Source organism: Corythoichthys intestinalis, chromosome 4, assembly GCF_030265065.1.
Source record: "Corythoichthys intestinalis isolate RoL2023-P3 chromosome 4, ASM3026506v1, whole genome shotgun sequence".
Classification (NCBI taxonomy): domain Eukaryota; kingdom Metazoa; phylum Chordata; class Actinopteri; order Syngnathiformes; family Syngnathidae; genus Corythoichthys; species Corythoichthys intestinalis.
Genome location: NC_080398.1, coordinates 36,886,511 through 36,900,983, shown reverse-complemented (window position 1 = coordinate 36,900,983; position 14,473 = coordinate 36,886,511). Strand labels below are relative to the sequence as shown.

Here is a 14,473-nt window from a genome sequence, read left to right as displayed (position 1 = left end):
CGATTACTAAAATATTCGATAGCTGCAGCCCTAGTGTCATGCCATAATTATGACAGTCTTATGACACCATTGTCAAATGAAGTGTTACCTATTAACCCAAATAAATCAACAAATAAGCCGTACTGGACTATAAGCCACAGGATTCAAAATGACATAAAAAAGTAGAGTCTAATAGTCCGAAAATTACGGTACTCAAGTAAATGAAAAAAAAAAAAAAAGTAATGCATTACTACATATCTCTGATTACGATTAACCTTTCATTTCTCAAATTCTCTAAAGAATTCCATGATTTGATGAAGATCTTATCATTTTTCTTCTCCGAGTAGTAATTATAAAAAAAAAAGTGATTCATCACAGATTTTTCGGCTTTATCTTGCTAAAGCATAAAAAAAACAGACAACTTCCCAACCACAAGACATACTGTATAGTGCCAGGAAACCCGGAGGTTATTTCTATTTTCATTTAAATCATTTTCTAATTTTGATGGCGCCGGCCCTTTGAGGATTTAATTGCTATGAATATTAATGTGGATTAGCGGCTGCAGCTTTGCTTAAAAAGCAGCAGTTCTGGCTGTTGTTCTTAGATAAAGGAAATAGTTAATGAAGGGACGTGGGGGAGGAGATGGAGCGTTGGGGCGGAATGTGTTTTATTATGTGAAAAATGAAAGCGGCAATATGAACCAGGGGAAACTTTGTGCTGTTACTGCAGGGCAGCTCTGTAAAACAACAGATAAAACTCACATTCTGACAGATAGGCATGCTGCTGTTAATGTCTTCATTGTTTCAGACGGAGTTAATTGTTTTTTTTTTTTTTTTTTGTTTTTTTTGTTTTGTTTTTTCAATCTGGCGCATGGCTAAAACACAGAGCTGTATTCATTATTTATGACAAATCGAAGAGTAGTCCTCTCAAATTACGAGATTGATTTTGATGGATTTGTTTAAATACTGGATTTGCAGTATATTTCTGTATAAAGTATGTTATTTTTAGTAAAATATCAGCATTTTATTCGTTTTTTTTTTTTTTTTTTTTTTTTCATTTCGTCTTTGGGAAGAAATTTCTAGATTTTTATTCCCAAAACATTTTCCCTCTAAGAAAAAAAAATGATAAAGGATGTGTGTCAGTTAGTATTAGATGATTTAAAAGAAAGCTTTAGTCTTAAAATTACCGATATTTTTTAAATGTCACTTTTTTTCCTTGACCTTATTTTACTTTATTTTTCTTTAAAATAAATACCGTAATTTCTGGACTATTAGGCGCACCTGATTATAAACTGCCACCCACCAAATATGACTGGAAAACTGCACTTGTTCATAGATAAGCCTCACTGGACTACAAGCCGCAGCTGTCCTCATTGTTTTTTGGAATATTTACACAAAAATATGTTAACCAGGAGCACTTTATTTGACAGCGGCATCATTAGACTGTCATAAAACCAATTGAACCACCATGAAGCTTTGAAGCAATTGGGTGCAAAGCTTCATTGCTTCAAGAAGCTTCTTTCAGTGATGTCAACCTCTGCTGTCACCTGCTGTCATCACTGTTGTCATCCAACATGCCTCCTAGCGTGCATTGCAGCGCTGCATATTTACATAACAATCAAAATTCATGTTCTGTGCTAATTATTGCTTCAGTGACTGTTCCAGTTGTTTCATTAATTGTTAGTTATGATATTTTTGGAATACATTTGACAGTGGCCCCATAACACTGTCACAAGACCATCATAAATACTACATGATACTGCCATGAGCATTAATGAATGCTGATGACAAATCTCATTTTTTGTCATCCGTCAAATTGTCTCACTTTTGAATGGATGTAAAAGATCCCAGCTGGACATAAATGAAGTTTGTGACCTAAATTTCCAGATGGCATTTAATGACATCTGCCATAAGCATTCATTAATGCCCATGATCGTGGTAGAAATAAATAAGTGAATAAGTAAATAAGTAGTAGTCTTATGGCAGTCATATAATGCCACTTTCAAATATAGTGTTACCTATTAACACACACACAAAAAAAAGCAACAAATAAGCCGCTCTGGACAATAAGCCGAAAGATTCAAAATGAAGGGAAAAAGTAGCGGCTTATAGTCCGAAAATTACACTAGTTGAAATTTTTATGAAATAGCCACCATAAGGATTTTTTTAAAATCCTGCAATTGGCGACCAATTCAGCACGTATCCTGCCTCCTATCAGAAGTTGGCTGGGATGGGATCCAGCACCCCCCGTGACCCTCATACGGATAAGCGGCAGGAAAGATGATTTTTTTTTTCATACTTTTTCATGCGTAATTATTGTGTCATACTTTTTTTTTCTAAGAAATACTATCAATTAACAAAGTCTCATGAGATAAAATATTTATACACTAACGTTCAGAAGTTTGGGGTCTAAGCGACCCCAAACTTTTGAACCATAGTCTATCATATGGGATTTTTCATTATGAACACAATGGTAGTGTATATACAGTATATACTGTATATTTGTTTTTAAAAGTACCGTTTTTTTTTTTTTGTTTTTTTTTGACTATCTTCTTCTTGGAGGTGCATTTTATACGCTGGAGCGACGTACAGTGGTACCTCTACATACAAAGTTAATTCGTTCCAGAACCTTGTTTGTAGGTTGAAATGGTTGTATGTGGAGCAAGATTTTCTCATAAGAATACATTATTAATTCCATTAATTCGTTCCACAGCTCAAAAACCTACACTAAATCCTGAATAAATACTGCTGGTACTATTATAAATGGTAATTACACACAAAGCAAAACAAATACATTGGAAATAATGATCAGAATAATAATAATAGTAATAATTAGAGATGCACGATAATATCGGTCACCGATAATTATCGGCCAATAATGGCAATTATGACGTCACACAGATAATCCAGATAAAACGAAATTCAAACGATAATGCAATCTGAATTATATACTTCATTTAGCCTCCAAATGTGCGCAATCAACAGTTTTGTCCAATTCTGCTAGTTTTAACGAGGTGTTTTTGCAGTGTAGTAATGTGATATATGTTAGGAATGGCTTACTTTTAAAGGCATTTTTGTGCAACTTGGGTGTTTACTCTCTAAGTAATTGTTGCCAAAAGCTTACCATTACACAACACCATTGCCATTGTTTAGTTGTTGGAATTTACTACTTGTTCACATTTGATGTGGAAAAAAATAGCACTAAATGACATTTTTGCACAGTAACATTTGATCTCCGTATACTTTAAAATTTTACATACATATTTGAATAGAATTATCGGCGTGACATTATCGGTTATCAGGTTGAAGGGGCAGGAAATTATCGATATCGGTTAAAAAATGTATTATCGTGCATCACTAATAATAATAATCATTCCTGTAACAGTGTAACGAATCAGGTTCTCGTGTGGCGGATGTGTATTGTGTGCTGTACCTGATTGAGGCTGACGTGACAGAGTGAAATACTGTAGGTGCAGTAGAGATTTTACTTTCTCTTTTAGTGTTCTGTTGTTGGCATCAGCTGCGGCGGACAGTTGGCATGTTGTGTTGCACAAGTTCTGAAATAAATGATTAAAAACCTCACGAAGCTGGCAATTTATTTGGCGATGTAACCACAATCATAATTGTCACCTTAACTTATTAAGACTGGCGAATGGAGGTCGAGATCGTAGACATTCTACCGCCGTATTGTTGAGCCAGTTCACGGATGCGCACACCATGCTCATATTTAGATGGGGCGTTGCAAGGCAAAGGCCCAGATAGTAAAATTCCTTTTTTTTTTTTTTTTTTTTTTTTTTTTTTTTTTGTGAATGGTGTTTCTTCGGCGCGCTACACTGCGCTTACCATTTGACCGATCGGCACCGTTCAAATATCGAAATGACTGGAATTTTCGTGCCACGCAGGGAATTTTTTTGAATGAGTTCTGGCTGTCAAAGAGGTCTAACTTCTTCTAACGAGGTCTAACGAGGTTCCACTCGTGACCTGTATTAATGGCACCTGTTTTAACTCATTATCAGTATAAAAGAGACCTGTCCACAACCTCAGTCAGTCACAACCCAAACTCCACTATGGCCAAGACCAAAGAGCTGTCGAAGGACACCAGAGACAAAATTGTAGACCTGCACCAGGCTGGGAAGAATCTGCAATAAGTAAAACGTTTGGTGTAAAGAAATCAACTGTGGGAGCAATTATTCGAAAGTGGAAGACATACAAGACCACTGATAATCTCCCTCGATCTGGGGCTCCACGCAAGATCTCAAACCGTGGCGTCAAAATGATAACAAGAACGGTGAGCAAAAATCCCAGAACCACACAGGGGGACCTAGTGAATGACCAACAGAGAGCTGGGACTACATTAACAAAGGCTACTATCAGTAACACAATGCGCCGCCAGGGACTCAAATCCTGCACTGCCAGACGTGTCCCCCTGCTGAAGAAAGTACAAGTCCAGGCCCGTCTGCGGTTAACTAGAGAGCATTTGGATGATCCAGAAGAGGACTAGGTAGGAGAATGTGTTATGGTCAGATGAAACCAAAATAGAACTTTTTTTGTAGAAACACAGGTTCTCGTGTTTGGAGGAAAAAGAATACTGAATTGCATCCGAACAACACCATAAAAACTGTGACGCACGGGGGTGAAAACATCATGCTTTGGGTCTGTCTTTCTGCAAAGGGACCAGGACGACTGACCTGTGTAAAGGAAAAAATAAATGGGGCCATGTATCGAGAGATTTTGAGTGAAAATCTCCTTCCATCAGCAAGGGCATTGAAGATGAGATGTGGCTGGGTCTTTCAGCATGACAATGATCCCAAACACACAGCCAGGGCAACAAAGGAGTGGCTTCGTTAGAAGCATTTCATAGTGCTGGAGTGGCCTAGCCAGTCTCCAGATCTCAACTCCATAGAAAATTTGTGGAGGGAGTTGAAAGTCCGTGTTGCCAAACGACAGCCCCAAAACATCACTGCTCTAGAGGAGATCTGCATAGAGGAATGGGTCAAAATACCAGCAACAGTGTGTGAAAACCTTGTGAAGCGTTACAGAAAACATTTGGCCTCTGTTCTTGCCAACAAAGGGTACATAACAAAGTATTGAAATGAACTTTTGGTATTGACCAAATACTTATTTTCCACCATGTTTTCCACCTTTAAAAATCAAACAATGTGATTTTCTGTTGTTTTTTCTGTCTCTCATGGTTGAGGTTTACCCATGTTGATAATTACAGGCCTCTCTAATATCTTCAAGTGGGAGAACTTGCACAATTAGTGGTTTACTAAATACTTATTTGCCCCACTGTACAATAAATATTTCTATATTAGAAATTTTCGGTGGAGGAACCCATGAAATTGAAAACTTTAAAAACTTTTCATTGTATTAGGACATTATCTAAAATACGCCTTCAAAGTGAGTGTTCATCGTATTTTATGACGCTGGACTGAAAGGACATCAAACATAACCAAGCAAACGTCTCTCCATTTTTTTCTAACACCCCTAAAATAGCGAGTGACTCAGGTTTAGCCTTGCGTGGAGGTCAACCCATCATCTGCGTCCAAAGTTCTATTGTCGGCGTGACCAAGTCTCCGACACACGCAGACACAAAAGAAGTCCTCTTACATTATAAAAGATGATCGACTCCACTCTTCTCCGGCCACTGTTTCACGACGCCCGCTCGTAAATGATCCCTAACCAATAAAAACCATCATTACCGCAAAGAACATTGGGCACGAATTCTTTTAGAGGGGACTTTATCGAAAAGGCCGTGGAGCGGAATGGCAAGAAAGAGTGATGCATGTAAAGTCAGGTCGGCGGCCTTAATGGAAACTATTACAAGAGGAGCCGTAAATGTCAACTCCAAGTTGGGTGACTTACTCACAGAGCTCTTGGACTTCCTTCAAATCTTCACATAGCTCTTCATTTTGTTCGGGAGAATAAACTCAAAGTGATTGACTGTGGAGTCTACATTCTATATCTTCCGCTCTTACTCGTGACATACAATAGTCAAGTATTACTTTGTTGGAAAAAACTGAACTTTTTCCATCTTTGGAAAATGTCCTTATGTTGAACAGTCACGGTTCGGGAAAAACAAAAAGGCTTTTTTAAAAAAAAAATTTTAACCACATTTGAAAGTTAAAGTTTGTTCTATTGGGTAGAACTCAAAATCTCATATTAAAGTGCAGAATAAATAGAAGAAAATATCAATGCTCCACTTACAGTTATTTGAATTTATTTATTTATTGTCATTGTCATCATCATCAAAATCATTGACAGTTTCAGAGTGTGGAATTTTACCCGAAGGAAAGACGAAGACAGACAAAGGAAAGACTGGAAAAGCAGATGCTTATCGATACCTGTCCCCCATCAGCCAGTGACGCACAGACAGCATATTTGTTTTACAGTCCAGTCATAATCTTCACATTTCGTTCAAAAGTCACTGATTGCCATGGATTTTCACATATTGTCAATTCGAGTGGGTTCATTGTATCAGTTGTCGTTGGCTTGGTGTAGGTCTCATCGTAGAAAATATTTTATCCAGAGAGCTCAATGCCCAATCCGTAAGCTCCATTGTGTAGCAGGTCAAACACGGCACTCTCGTTGCAGTGGCAGCTCAGTAATGCGATTTTGCTGGAGGGCATATCTTAAGAGCAATTGTTATGTCTTATTCTCTGACCCTGACATTTATTCATCCTTTGCTGTGAGAACATCAGATCTGTGATTAGAGGTGTGCAAAATTTCCGATTCTTAGATTATTCGCGATTCGGCCGTGGAAGATTCGAGAACGATTCACAAACATCCAAATTCCGATTATTGAAATATGCCAAGTAAAGCAGAGGTATGACACACTCAGCGCGCCGCGCGGTCTTCAGTACGCAATTAGGGATGGAGCGAGAGTAGCTAAACATCATGCTTCTCATTACCCGGCCCCTCGGGTAACGCCAATGCTCAACTCACGGCTCTAGCTCAACACATGCCACGAGATAAAAAAAACAACAACAACATACCTGACTGCTGCCGAAAAGCTGCTACAAGCCACATTGTTACGGTAGATATCATTTATATAGGACTAGATGCATTATAGCTTCGGTATCGTTACCAGCACATCTACAAAAAACTAGATGCGTGCGTTAGTAATGGCCGCCATCTTAAAGCAGTACACTTCCCTGCAAGGCTGTTGTTGCGAACCTTCCAAGCGAACCTAATTAACTTTTTATCTAAAATACTCCTAAATCGGTAAAATATTGACTTGAATCTATCTTTAAAATAGTTTTAAAACTTTTACATGTTGAAAGTAGACAAAAGAGAAATTATGGAATAACAGGAGCAATTTTAACAACTTTAACGGTTGATTCACAACATTAAATTAATTGAAAGTAGTTTAAAGCTGCTGATATAGAATGGGGACTGGAGTTTTTTTTATTTACTGTTATTTTTGTATATTTGTTTACTGCTATATGTTAACTTGATACTGAAATAGTAGTTTGGTTTAGCCTGAGAGGATTTTTGAACAATTTTGGAACTAATGTACAAAACAAATTAAAAAAAAAAAAAAAAAAAAAAAGGAGTGGGGTGCATCAATAATCGTTTTATAATCGAATCGGAGCCTCTGAATCGTAATCGTAATCGAATCGTTAGGTGCCCAAAGATTCCCAGCTCTATCTGTGATGTGTGTGCACTCTGCGGTTATGACGGATTTTGGTCAATGTAATGTTTTATTATATTTTCTTTGTACATTTTTTTGAAGTAACTCAATGAATTTATATTCGTTAGCGCTGCATCACATGTATTCCATAGGCGAGCCCCAGTGTTTTCAATCGAGAACGATTTCAGTGTTGTCCTAATGGTCTGATAGGAAAACAATCTGTTTCCTCTCAGGTCGTAGGAGGATTCTCTTAGTTGGAACAATGCTTGTAGGTTAGTCGGGAGACTGTTTGCGTGGGCCTTGTACATCATTTGAGCAGTTTTGTAGTTAACCAGGTCATGAAATTTTAATAGCTTGGACTTGATGAAAAGTTCATTTGTATGTGCTCTGAACGGTGCTCTATGAATAATTCTAATGGCTGTTTTTTGAAGGATAAAGAGTGGACATAGATGTGTTGCATATGTGTGTCCCCAGATCTCCAAGCAGTAGTTGAGGTGCGGCAGAACGAGCGCGCCGTATAGGGTTTGGAGAGCCCTCGTATCTAGCATGTTTTGAGCTCTAAAGAGAATGGAGATGCTCCTAGCGAGCTTGTTTCGCAGTTGCTCCACATGAGGCTTCCAAGTTAGGCGGTGATCTAGAACAATACCTAAGACTTTGTGCTGTTGTACTCTTTGTATCGCAACATTATTTATTTGTATGTTTAGGTTCTCGTTCAGTCCTTTTCTGCAAAATAGTATGTATTTAGTTTTTTCGAGATTCAGGGATAACTTATTATCGAACCATTCTTGCAGTTTTGCGAGTTCTGCGTTTGCGTTGCTGAGAGGTGGATAGAGAGTTTTAAATGGTTTAGGGCTGCAGCTATCGAATATTTTAGTAATCGAGTAATCGACTGAAAATTCTATCGATTAATCTAGTAATCGGATGAAACATTTTATTTTTTGGGTAAAGAGCAATTATACAGTAATTATAGATGAGAAAACAAGACAATTCATCTAATATTGAAACATTTTCAGTAGGGTTGTTCCGATCATGTTTTTTTGCTCCCGATCCGGTCCCGATCGTTTTAGTTTGAGTATCTGCCGATCTCGATATTCCCCGATCCGATTGCTTTTTTTTTTTTTCTCCCGATTCAATTCCAATCATTCCCGATAATTTTTCCCGATCATATACATTTTGGCAATGCATTAAGAAAAAAAATGAATAAAACTCGGACGAATATATACATTCAACATACAGTACATAAGTACTGTATTTGTTTATTATGAGAATAAATCCTCAAGATGGCATTTACATTATTAACATTCTTTCTGTGAGAGGGATCCACGGATAGAAAGACTTGTAATTCTTAAAGGATAAATGTGACTTTGTATATTGTGACTAAATATTGCCATCTAGTGTATTTGTTGAGCTTTCAGTAAATGATACTGCAGCCATTTAACTTCTGCCCAAATGCATAATGGGAAGTGCAACCATGACTGTGTGTAGGGGCACAAATTGATATATCTTCTCTGCGTTGGGAAAGAAATAGGGTGTTAAGAAAATGATCAACTACTACCTTTCTTCCCCACATTGCCTCCCACGTTATTTTTAATTGCTCAGAGAGGTATTGTAAGGCTTTAGCCACATAAAAAATGGCTCCAAAGGCTGTCAAAATTCTCTCTACTCATTATACGCTGCCTTTTAGCGCGATCTATAGGTAAAACTGCGTCTTTATAGATTGAACGCGACAATGCGTGAGTGGGTCGTGCAGCGCATGCGTTAATTATCTAATGTGATTAATTTAAATAAATTAATCACCGCCGTTAACGCAATTAATTTGATAGCCCCACTTTAAGCCAAAACTACTCTGGATGAGTGTAAGACATTTTGTCTGTAACGTTAAATACAATTAGAAAACGATTTAAATAAAAAAAAAATATATATATATATTAAAAAAAGGCATGTCCGATATTTTTTTTGCCGATTCCGATACTTTGAAAATGACGTGATTGGATGCCGATCGATCGGGACATCTTTAATTTTCAGTCAATCAATGTCTTTATTTTCGATGTACTACATTGTTGAAAACAGCCAACAATTGCATCTCAAATGTGACTAAAAAGAAGGAAAAAAAAGACTAATTCACTGCTTTCACTCAAAAAACTTTTAGATCTTATAAAACATTTCTTACCTACAGATGTCATAACGCTTGATAACACACATCACTTAAAAGTTAGGTGTTTTTTCCACGTGTTTCAATTGAATTTCCACTTGTGTCAAGCTATAAGTTCTAGTTAAGTTTTAAGTTAGTCTAAACTGTAAGTCCTGATAGGAGTTTGAGTTTTTGCTGTGTTCAAAATAAATGCTGTGCTGTATCGGAGCAAATTAAGCGCCAGTGCTACTTGGTGTTTTATCCAGCAATGACTACTGAGCTAAAATTGACAGTTAGCATTATTAAGTTTTTATTTTACATCCGAATCACTCTACAGCGCATTTTTAACAGATTAAATAAAGCCTGTATGTAAGAGTTAGCCATGCATCGACAGTGGTCATAATGAATAGAAATAGAGATGCCGATCGATCGGGTCCGATCACGTCATTTTTAAAGTATCGGAATTGGCAAAAAAATATCGGACATGCCTTTTTTTAATATATATATTTTTTTCAATTAAATCATTTTCTAATTGTATTCAACGTGACAGACATAATGTGTTACACTCTTCCAGAGTCTTTAGTTTAAGCTTAAGGTAGGGTTATCAAATTTATCGCGTTAATGGCGAGAATTAATATTTTTTACACTTATCACGTTACAAAATTTAACGCAATTAACGCATGCGCTGCACGACCCACTCACGCATTGTCGCGTTCAATTTATAATGGCGCCGTTTTACCCATACAGAATATAGAGCTAAAAGGCAGCGTAAAATGAGTAGAGTGAATTTTGGCGGCCTTTGGAGCCTTTTTTTAAATGGCTAAAGCCTTACAATCCCTCTCCCAACGATTAGAATAATCGTGGGAAGCAATGTGGGGAAGAAAGGTAGTAGTTGATCTTTTTCTTAACACCCTACGTTATTTCCCAACGCAGAGAAGATATATCAATTGGTACCACAACGCATTGTCATGGTTGCACTTCCCATCATGCATTTGGGCAGAAGTTAAATGGCTACAGTATCATTTACTGAAAGCTCAACAAATACACTAGATGGCAATATTTAGTCACAATATACAAAGTCACATTTATCCTTTAAGAATTACAAGTCTTGCTATCCGTGGATCCCTCTCACAGAAAGAATGTTAATAATGTAAATGCCATCTTGAGGATTTATTGTCATAATAAACAAATACAGTACTTATGTACTGTATGTTGAATGTATATATTCATCCGAGTTTTATTCATTTTTTTCTTAATGCATTGCCAAAATGTATATCATCGGGAAAAATTATCGGGAATGATTGGAATTGAATCGGGAGCAAAAAAAAAACGCAATCAGATCGGGAAATATCGGAATCGGCAGATACTCAAACTAAAACGATCGGGATCAGATCGGGAGCAAAAAAACATGATCGGAACAACCCTAAATAGAAACCTAGCCCTCCGCAGGTCTAACGTTACGTGAGCGAGTGACAGTAACGTTAATCTTATATATGAGCGCCGAGAAGTGTACGGCTTTAAGATGGCGCCCTCATGGTGGCTGTTTTATTAACGCCGCCGAGTCGGTCATTTCACATCTAGTTCTACATACATATGATATCTATCACACGCATCAGACGCTACCTAGTCCACACCCAACGCTGCTCCATCATTAAACAAAATAAAATACTTTTGGACTTTTTTGGATTGTTATTTTTAAAGGGTTAAGTCTGACTTACGCCAAATTCGCCAGCGTAGGAACGAAATATTATCTAGTACTGAGCACCCCGAGGTTGCCACCTTGTGTTTCCATGGTAATTGCTATTCTTTTGGCTGGACCTAGATGACCCAGCTTTCTTTTTGGGGCTATAATTTGGGGGCGGGGGGGGGGGGGGGGGGGGCAGAAAAAGGCAAATATACTCCTGCCTCACAAACACAAGCCATATGCATTTGCTAAGCAGAAACTTATTTGCAGGGGACTTAATGGTGAACAAGTCGTTACGTCGTCATCATAACCCGAAGACTCCCTTTATTCAAAACTTCTTAAGACGAACTTTTACAGTAAAAAATCTGCTGCTTGAAGTCTTTCTTCCAAAATATCGTGTAATTGCCGTATCATGATATTACCGATGTGTTGTTGTCCCGCTTAGTGCACAACGGGGGATGAACCTTCATCTCCGGGCATTTTTTCCCTTTGTGTCAGCATCTCTAAACGAGAACCCACCAACTGTTCCCCAGATGCTGAGTCAGTGCGAACTCCTAATTGGACGCTACCTCATTCTCTTCGCCAAATGGCCGCCGTCTCTGCTTCAAGCCGCTTTGTCGACGAGCTTATCAGTCAACGCGTGTCTTTCAAACGCCGCTCTCATCTTTCACTTTTGCTTTCTCTGAAGTGGGCCACCATTGAAATCGGCGGATATCCTTGTGGGGAAAAAGTGTGAGCGTGCAGAAAGTTTGAGTCTTTTGTAGGTATCGGATTTCTTTTCAGCAGTGAGAAATGAGGCCTCAAATTGAGGTATGGCGCTTATTTTTCAAGTGGTTTTTGCACTCGAAGTTCCCGTATTGTGTTTTTATTTTCCTCTTGAGCGTTTGCTGTCAGATTAGTACTGTCGATAACGATCTCGGTGTGCATTTGAGGTGATCCGGTCTTTAGCAGCACTTTGTTTTACATCTCTCCAAGGATGCACACAATCCATACTTGGAAAGTAGTACAGGCTCAGAGCTTCTTGTGGATATACAGTCAATTGATTACAATGTACACAGCTCACTGACTCACTGTTTAAAAACTAGTATGGCCTCCACTCTTTGAACTGGAACATTGATTTAACTGTTCCCCAGCCTCTAAATTGAATTGGATATATTTATTGAAAGATTTTAAATGATTGATAGTAGGAGATGTATTTGCTGATTTCTTGTTTAAAAAGGAATGTATACAGGTAGTCTCTAGGTTACGACAGACTTGACTTACGCGATTTCCACTTTACGACGCCTGACTCTCTTAAATGTTGACATTTGTTTTGTGACGCATGCTTTTTTTTGGCGCAGGAAGCATAGAAGAGGAAGCGAGCGCACATACTGATGCGCCCGCCCACCCAACACACTCAGAGCAGCCGAGTGACAGAGGTGACAGCTAGAGCAGGGCGGTAAGCCAAAAATATACCGTTACCGAAATTCTTCATGATGACCGACGTAATTTTGACCATGTCGGCAAATTCGGTAATTTGATAAAACAAGGAAAATATAGTCTTTTCATCCCGCTTTGACTCTGTGTTGTTCGGCTATGTTCACCCCACTTTAAGAAAGCAGACAGTGTGCTTACGTATCGAGTCACGTGGTTTTCAGGAAGCCAAACAAACAGAAGCTCGGTAGGCTAACGCCAGCGGCTAACGCTACAAGTAAACGGGATGGAGTCGGGCTTAAGTTAGCTTCGCCAAACTTTCACCCGACATTAAGTAAACTCTTGGCGGGTTCAAGACGGGTTTTCACCCGCTGTCCTCCCTGGTTCTCACGATTTCAGGAGAAGATGCTTTAAGTGCTTTCTTCTGGTAGCCAAGCCACACAGCGGCTAACAGCAGCTACAAATGAACGTGAAAGAGTCGGATAGCGGCTCTAACCTTGTCGAAACGGCTGAAATTAATGAGTGGACTGGGCACGGACTTCATGTAGCAATCATTATGTCGTGTTACTTGGCATCTCTGTGTGATTTCTCTGAAAGCTTTCATGATGGTAAAGCACTCAGCATAAAGTATAATCCAACAGTGAAGCCTATATATAATATGACAGTTTAATGGCCACAGCTATTTTTCTGTATGTGTTTGCTTTATTCTGCCATCATAAAACCTTAAATATTTCATTGGCATCAGAGCAATACAGTTTTAATCTGGTTGTGTCTGTGTGGGGGGGTGCATGTATTAAAAAATGTTTCGGGGAAAAACACTTGTGTTGAATAATTATGTCACAGCAGTCATTACCAATAAGTTGTCTGAAGTGTAATGTTAAAGCTGCAAGTCATTTGTGTTAGAATGACATGTTTGCACAGTCGTCATATTGATTTTTATAATGTACATTTTTCAAGTCATACAAGCTGTTATAAATGTTCACACTAGAATTCTTATTGTTACAAGATTTTTTTTTATTACTTAATGTTTAGACTGCATGTGCAATTTTTAAATTGAAAGCTGTTAAATAAATTTAACGAGAAACGGTTAATTTGTATTCCATGCATTGATTCAAATTTTCAAATTATATAACAGTCCGCTTGGGCGAATTTATCATCACTTATCGTTATCGAGGTAAATCTGCTCAATTTATCGTGATACGTACTTAAGGGCATATCGCCCAGCCCTAGTGACAGCCTGCGCGCACATTTGTTGCTTGCCAATCATCCAGACGTGACGTCTGCATATAACCTCTTTTGTACTGTTTGTTGTGCGTTTTCAATTGTGGTATAATACTTGGGGCAAGTTTATGTGATTGTTTTTGATGATGTGCGGACGCTAACTCATGCATGCTAATCGTTTGTTATTGCTGTATCAGCAGCTACTTGTAAACGCAAATTTGAATTGCTGTTATTCAAGATAAGACTGATTTAATTTCGTTTTATTTTAGTTTCATTCTGCAAGTGTTGATGGCATGAGCAGTTGAATAACATCAGCAAACCACCTGGACGTCTAACATCGTCATTTTGGAGCTTAGCTCGCTTTCTAGCTAGTACTTAGCTCCAACGTCTCAGAGAGGGCAGTACAATGAAGT

General features: G+C 38.2%; 1 long non-coding RNA gene across 1 annotated transcript in view; it reads left to right on the top strand.

The window, feature by feature from the left end:
* Nucleotides 1-12,887, top strand: part of LOC130915449 (uncharacterized) — a 115,762-nt gene extending 102,875 nt beyond the window's left edge. The window contains exon 4 of the long non-coding RNA XR_009063092.1: nucleotides 12,767-12,887. This is a non-coding gene — a long non-coding RNA (uncharacterized LOC130915449). The remainder of the gene's footprint in view (nucleotides 1-12,766) is intronic.
* The last annotated feature ends 1,586 nt before the right edge of the window (nucleotides 12,888-14,473 follow it).